The 7,637-nt window shown below is 42.3% G+C and overlaps 1 protein-coding gene across 5 annotated transcripts in view; it reads right to left on the bottom strand.

The window, feature by feature from the left end:
• Positions 1-7,637, bottom strand: part of LOC139756448 (tubulin alpha-1 chain-like) — a 225,593-nt gene that overhangs the window by 151,169 nt on the left and 66,787 nt on the right. The gene's annotated exons all lie outside the window — the stretch shown is intronic.

Below are 7,637 nucleotides of genomic sequence, written 5' to 3'. Positions count from 1 at the left end.
ATAAAAAAAAAAAAAAAAAAAAAATATATATATATATATATATATATATATATATATATATATATATATATATATATATATATATATATTATCCCTGGGGATAGGGGATTAAGAATACTTCCCACGTATTCCCTGCGTGTCGTAGAAGGCGACTAAAAGGGGAGGGAGCGTGGGGCTGGAAATCCTCCTCTCTCGTTTTTTTTTTAATTTTCCAAAAGAAGAAACAGAGGGGGCCAGGTGAGGATATTCCAAAAAAGGCCCAGTCCTCTGTTCTTAGCGCTACCTCGCTAATGCGGGAAATGGCGAATAGTTTAAAAGAAAAAAAAAAAAAAAAAAAAAAATATATATATATATATATATATATATATATATATATATATATATATATATATATATATATATATATATATATATGTATATTCATTTATTCATGTATTTTGCTTTGTCGCTGTCTCTCGCGTTTGCGAGGTAGCGCAAGGAAACAGACGAAAGAAATGGCCCAACCCACCCCCATACACAATGTATATACATACACGTCCACACACGCAAATATACACACCTATACATCTCAATGTACACATATATATACACACACAGACACATACATATATACCCATGCACACAATTTACACTCTGCCTTTATTCATTCCCATCGCCACCTCGCCACACTTGGAATACCATCCCCCTCCCCCCTCAAGTGTGCGAGGTATCACTAGGAAAAGACAACATAGGCCCCATTCGTTCACACTCAGTCTCTAGCTGTCATGCAATAATGCCCGAAACCACAGCTCCCTTTCCACATCCAGGCCACACAAAACTTTCCATGGTTTACCCCAGACGCTTCACATGCCCTGATTCAATCCACTGACAGCACGTCAACCCCGGTATACCACATCGATCCAATTCACTCTATTCCTTGCCCGCCTTTCACCCTCCTGCATGTTCAGGCCCCGATCACACAAAATCTTTTTCACTCCATCCTACAACCTCCAATTTGGTATCCCACTTCTCCTCGTTCCCTCCACCTCCGACACATATATCCTCTTGGCCAATCTTTCCTCACTCATTCTCACCATGTGCCCAAACCATTTCAAAACACCCTCTTCTGCTCTCTCAACCACGCTCTTTTTATTTCCACACATCTCTCTTACCCTTACGTTATTTACTCGATCAAACCACCTCACACCACACATTGTCCTCAAACATCTCATTTCCAGCACATCCACCTTCCTGCGCACAACTCTATCCATAGCCCACGCCTCGCAACCATACAACATTGTTGGAACCACTATTCCTTCAAACATACCCATTTTTGCTTTCCGAGATAATGTTCTCGACTTCCATTCATTCTTCAAGGCTCCCAGGATTTTCGCCCCCTCCCCCACCCTATGATTTACTTCCGCTTCCATGGTTCCATCAGCTGCCAGATCCATTCCCAGATATCTAAAACACTTTACTTCCTCCAGTTTTTCTCCATTCAAACTTACCTCCCAGTTGACTTGACCCTCAACCCTACTGTACCTAATAACCTTGCTCTTATTCACATTTACTCTTAATTTCTTCTTTCACACACTCTACCAAACTCAGTCACCAGCTTCTGCCGTTTCTCACATGAATCAGCCACCAGCGATGTGTCATCAGCGAACAACAACTGACTCACTTCCCAAGCTCTCTCATCCACAACAGACTTCATACTTGCCCCTCTTTCCAAAACTCTTGCATTCACCTCCCTAACAACCCCATCCATAAACAAATTAAACAACCATGGAGACATCACAAACCCCTGCCGCAAACCTACATTCACTGAGAACCAATCACTTTCCTCTCTTCCTACACGTACACATGCCTTACATCCTCGATAAAAACTTTTCACTGCTTCTAACAACTTGCCTCCCACACCATATATTCTTAATACCTTCCACAGAGCATCTCTACCAACTCTATCATATGCCTTCTCCAGATCCATAAATGCTACATACAAATCCATTTGCTTTTCGAAATATTTCTCACATACATTCTTCAAAGCAAACACCTGATCCACACATCCTCTACCACTTCTGAAACCACACTGCTCTTCCCCAATCTGATGCTCTGTACATGCCTTCACCCTCTCAACCAATACCCTCCCATATAATTTACCAGGAATACTCTACAAACTTATACCTCTGCAATTTGAGCACTCACTCTTATCCCCTTTGCCTTTGTACAATGGCACCATGCACGCATTCCGCCAATCCTCAGGCACCTTACCATGAGTCATAAATACATTAAATAACCTTACCAACCAGTCAACAATACAGTCACCCCCCTTTTTAATAAATTCCACTGCAGTACCATCCAAACCTGCTGCCTTGCCGGCTTTCATCTTCCGTAAAGCTTTTACTACCTCATCTCTGTTTACCAAATCATTTTCCCTAACCCTCTCACTTTGCACACCACCTCGACCAAAACACCCTATATCTGCCACTCTATCATCAAACACATTCAACAAACCTTCAAAATACTCACTCCATCTCATTCTCACATCACCACTAATATATATATATATATATATATATATATATATATATATATATATATATATATATATATATATATATATATATATATATATACATATATAGTGGTAGTGAGTGGTGGGATGAAGAAGTAAGATTATTAGTGAGAGAAGAGAGAGGCATTTGCACGATTTTTGCAGGGGAATAATGCAAATGAGTGAGAGATGTATAAGAGGCAGGAGGTCAAGAGAAAGGTGCAAGAGGTGAAAAAGAGGGCAAATGAGAGATGGGGTGAGAGAGTATCATTAAATTTTAGGGAGAATAAAAAGATGTTTTGAAAGGAGGTAAATAAAGTGCGTAAGAGAAGGGAACAAATGGGAACTTCAGTGATGGGGGCTAATGGGGAGGTGATAACAAGTACTGGCGATGTGAGAAGGAGATGGAGTGAGTATTTTGAAGGTTTGTTGAATGTGTTTGATGATACAGTGGCAGATATATGGTGTTTTGGTCGAGGTGGTGTGCAAGGTGAGAGGGTTAGGAAAAATGATTTGGTAAACAGAGAAGAGGTGGTAAAAACATTGCGGAAGATGAAAGCCTGCAAGGCAGCGGGTTTGGATGGTATTGCAGTGGAATTCATTTAAAAAAAAGTGGGTGACTGTATTGTTGACTGGTTGGTAAGGTTATTTAATGTATGTATGATTCATGGCGAGGTGCCTGAGGATTGGCGGAATGCTTGCATAGTGCCATTGTACAAAGGCAAAGGGGATAAGAGTAAGCGCTCAAATTACAGAGGTATAAGTTTGTTGATTATTCCTGGTAAATTATATAGGAGGGTATTGATTGAGAGGGTGAAGGCATGTACAGAGCATCAGATTGGGGAAGAGCAGTGTGGTTTCAGAAGTGGTAGAGGATGTGTGGATCAGGTGTTTGCTTTGAAGAATGTATGTGAGAAATACTTCGAAAAGCAAATGGATTTGTATGTAGCATTTATGGATCTGGAGAAGGCATATGATAGAGTTGATAGAGATGCTCTGTGGAAGGTATTAAGAATATATGGTGTGGGAGGCAAGTTGTTAGAAGCAGTGAAAAGTTTTTATCGAGGATGTAAGGCATGTGTACGTGTAGGAAGAGAGGAAAGTGAGTGGTTCTCAGTAAATGTAGGTTTGCGGCAGGGGTGCATGATGTCTCCATGGTTGTTTAATTTGTTTATGGATGGGGTTGTTAGGGAGGTGAATGCAAGAGTTTTGGAAAGAGGGGCAAGTATGCATTCTGTTGTGGATGAGAGAGCTTGGGAAGTGAGTCAGTTGTTGTTCGCTGATGATACAACGCTGGTGGCTGATTCATGTGAGAAACTGCAGAAGCTGGTGACTGAGTCTGGTAAAGTGTGTGAAAGAAGAAAGTTGAGAGTAAATGTGAATAAGAGCAAGGTTATTAGGTACAGTAGGGTTGAGGGTCAAGTCAATTGGGAGGTAAGTTTGAATGGAGAAAAACTGGAGGAAGTGAAGTGTTTTAGATATCTGGGAGTGGATTTGGCAGCGGATGGAACCATGGAAGCGGAAGTGAATCATAGGGTGGGGGAGGGCGCCAAAGTCCTGGGAGCCTTGAAGAATGTGTGGAAGTCGAGAACATTATCTCGGAAAGCAAAAATGGGTATGTTTGAAGGAATAGTGGTTCCAACAATGTTGTATGGTTGCGAGGCGTGAGCTATGGATAGAGTTGTGCGCAGGAAGGTGGATGTGCTGGAAATGAGATGTTTGAGGACAATATGTGGTGTGAGGTGGTTTGATCGAGTAAGTAATAATAGCGTAAGAGAGATGTGTGGTAACAAAAAGAGTGTGGTCGAGAGAGCAGAAGAGGGTGTTTTGAAATGGTTTGGTCACATGGAGAGAATGAGTGAGGAAAGATTGACCAAGAGGATATATGTGTCAGAGGTGGAGGGAATGAGGAGAAGTGGGATACCAAATTGGAGGTGGAAAGATGGAGTGAAAAAGATTTTGAGTGATCGGGGCCTGAACATGCAGGAGGGTGAAAGGCGTGCAAGGAATAGAGTGAATTGGAACGATTTGGTATACCGGGGTCGACGTGCTGTCAATGGATTGAACCAGGGCATGTGAAGCGTCTGGGGTAAACCATGGAAAGTTCTGTGGGGCCTGGATGTGGAAAGGGAGCTGTGGTTTCGGTGCATTATTACATGACAGCTAGAGACTGGGGCCTGTGTTGTCTTTCCTAGCGCTACCTCGCACACATGAGGGCGGGAGGGGATTGTTATCCCATGTGTGGCGAGGTGGCGATGGGAATGAATGAAGGCAGCCAGTATGAATTATGTACATGTGTATATATGTATATGTCTGTGTGTGTATATACATGTATGTGTTGAGATGTATAGGTATGTATATTTGCGTGTGTGGACGTGTATGTATATACATGTGTATGTGGGTGGGTTGGGCCATTCTTTCGTCTGTTTCCTTGCGCTACCTCGCTAACGCGGAAGACAGAGACAAAGCAAAAGCAAAATGAAAAAAAAAAAAAAAAAAAAAATATATATATATATATATATATATATATATATATATATATATATATATATATATATATATATATATATATATCTTTTCTTTCTTTTAAACTATTCGCCATTTCCCGCATTAGCGAGGTAGCGTTAAGAACAGAGGACTGGGCCTTTTTTGGAATATCCTCACCTGGCCCCCTCTGTTCCTTCTTTTGCAAAATTAAAAAAAAAAAAAACGAGAGGGGAGGATTTCCAGCCCCCCGCTCCCTCCCCTTTTAGTCGCTTTCTACGACACGCAGGGAATACGTGGGAAGTATTCTTAATCCCCTATCCTCAGGGATAATATATATATATATATATATATATATATATATATATATATATATATACATATATATATATATATATATATATATATATATATATATATATATATATGTGTGTGTGTGTGTGTGTGTGTGTGTGTGTGTGTGTGTGTGTGTGTGTGTGTGTGTGACTCATGGTGGGGTGCCTGAGGATTGGCAGAATGCTTGCATAGTGCCATTGTACAAAGGCAAAGTGGATAAAGGTGAGTGTTCAAATTACAGAGGTATATGTTTATTGAATATTCCTGGTAAATTATATGGGAGGGTTCTGATTGAGAGGGTGAAGGCATGTACAGAGCATCAGATTGGGGAAGAGCAGTGTGGTTTCAGAAGTGGTAGAGGATGTGTGGATCAGGTGTTTGCTTTGAAGAATGTATGTGAGAAATACTTAGAAAAGCAAATGGATTTGTATGTAGCATTTATGAATCTTGAGAAGGCACATGCTAGAGTTGATAGGGATGCTCTGTGGTGTGGGAGGCAAGTTGTTAGAAGCAGTGAAAAGTTTTTATCGAGGATGTAAGACATGTGTAAGTGTAGGAACAGAGGAAAGTGATTGGTTCTCAGTGAATGTTGGTTTGCGGCAGGGGTGCGTGATGTCTCCATGGTTGTTTACTTTGTTTATGGATGGGGTTGTTAGAGAGATGAATGCAAGAGTTTTGGAAAGAGGGCAAGTGTGTAGTTTGTTCTGGATGAGAGAGCTTGGGAAGTGAGTCACTTGCTGTTCGCTGATGATACAGCGCTGGTGGGTGATTCGGGTGAGAAACTGCAGAGGCTGGTGACTGAGTTTGGTAAAGTGTGTGAAAGAAGAAAGCTGAGAGTAAATGTGAATAAGAACAAGGATATTAGGAACATTAGGGTTGAGGGACACGTCAATTGGGAGGTAAGTTTGAATAAAGAAAAATTGGAGGAAGTGAAGTGTTTTAGATATCTGGGAGTGTATTTGGCAGCGGATGGAACCATGGAAGTGGAAGTGAATTGAATCATAGGGTGGGGTTGGGGGGCGAAAGTTCTGGGAGCGTTGAAGAATGTGTGGAAGTCGAGAAAGTTACGTTGGAAAGCAAAAATGGGTATGTTTGAAGGAATAGTGGTTCCAACAATGTTATATGGTTACGAGGCGTGGGCTATAGATAGAGTTGTGCGGAGGAGGATGGATGTGCAGGAAATGAAATGTTTGAAGACAATATGTGGTGTGAGGTGGTTTTATCGAGTACGTAATGAAAGGGTAAGAGAGATGTGTGGTAATAAAAAGAGTGTGGTTGAGAGAGCAGAAGAGGTTGTTTTGAAATTGTTTTGTCACATGAAGAGAATGAGTGAGAAAAGAGATAAGGTGAGCCAGATATCAACACTAGGGTAAGATGAGCCAGACATCAACACCAGGGTAAGATGAGCTACATATCAACACTAGGGTTAGGTGAACCAGACATCAAGACCAAAGGTAATTTGAGCCAGACATCAACACTAAGGTCAGGTGAGCCAGACATCAACTCTAGGGTAAGGTGAGCCAGATATCAGCACCAGGGTAGTGTGAGCCAGACATCAACACTAGGGTAAGGTGACCCAGACAACATTCCGGTAAGGTGAGCCAGACATCAGCACCAAGGTAAGTTGAGCCAGACATCAACACCACGGTAAGGTGAGCCAGATATCAACACCAGGGTAAGGTGAGCCAGACATCAACACCAGGGTAAGGTGAGCCAGACATCAACACTAGGGAAAGGCGACCCAGACAACATTACGGTAAGGTGAGCCAGACATCAGCACTAGGGTAAGGTGAGCCAGACATCAACACCAAACTAAGGTGAGCCAGACATCAACACCAGAGTAGGTGAGCCAGACGCCAACACCAGAGTAAGGTGAGCCAGACATCAACACCAGAGTAAGGTGAGCCAGACATCAGCACTAGGGTAAAGTGACCCAGACATCAAGACCAGAGTAAGGTGAGCCAGACATCAACACCTGGGTAAGGCGACCCAGACAACATTACGGTAAGGTGAGCCAGACATCAACACCAGGGTAAGGTGAGCCAGACATCAACACGAGGGTAAGGTGAGCCAGACATCAACACCAGGGTAAGGTGAGCCAGACATCAACACGAGGGTAAGGTGAGCCAGACATCAACACGAGGGTAAGGTGAGCCAGACATCAACACCAGGGTAAGGTGAGCCAGACATCAACATCAGGGTAAGGTGAGCCAGACATCAACATCAGGGTAAGGTGAGCCAGACATCAACATCAGGGTAAGGTGAGCCAGACATCAACATCAGG

This window comes from Panulirus ornatus, chromosome 21 (assembly GCF_036320965.1).
Source record: "Panulirus ornatus isolate Po-2019 chromosome 21, ASM3632096v1, whole genome shotgun sequence".
Classification (NCBI taxonomy): domain Eukaryota; kingdom Metazoa; phylum Arthropoda; class Malacostraca; order Decapoda; family Palinuridae; genus Panulirus; species Panulirus ornatus.
This window is presented reverse-complemented; position numbering and strand designations above follow the sequence as displayed.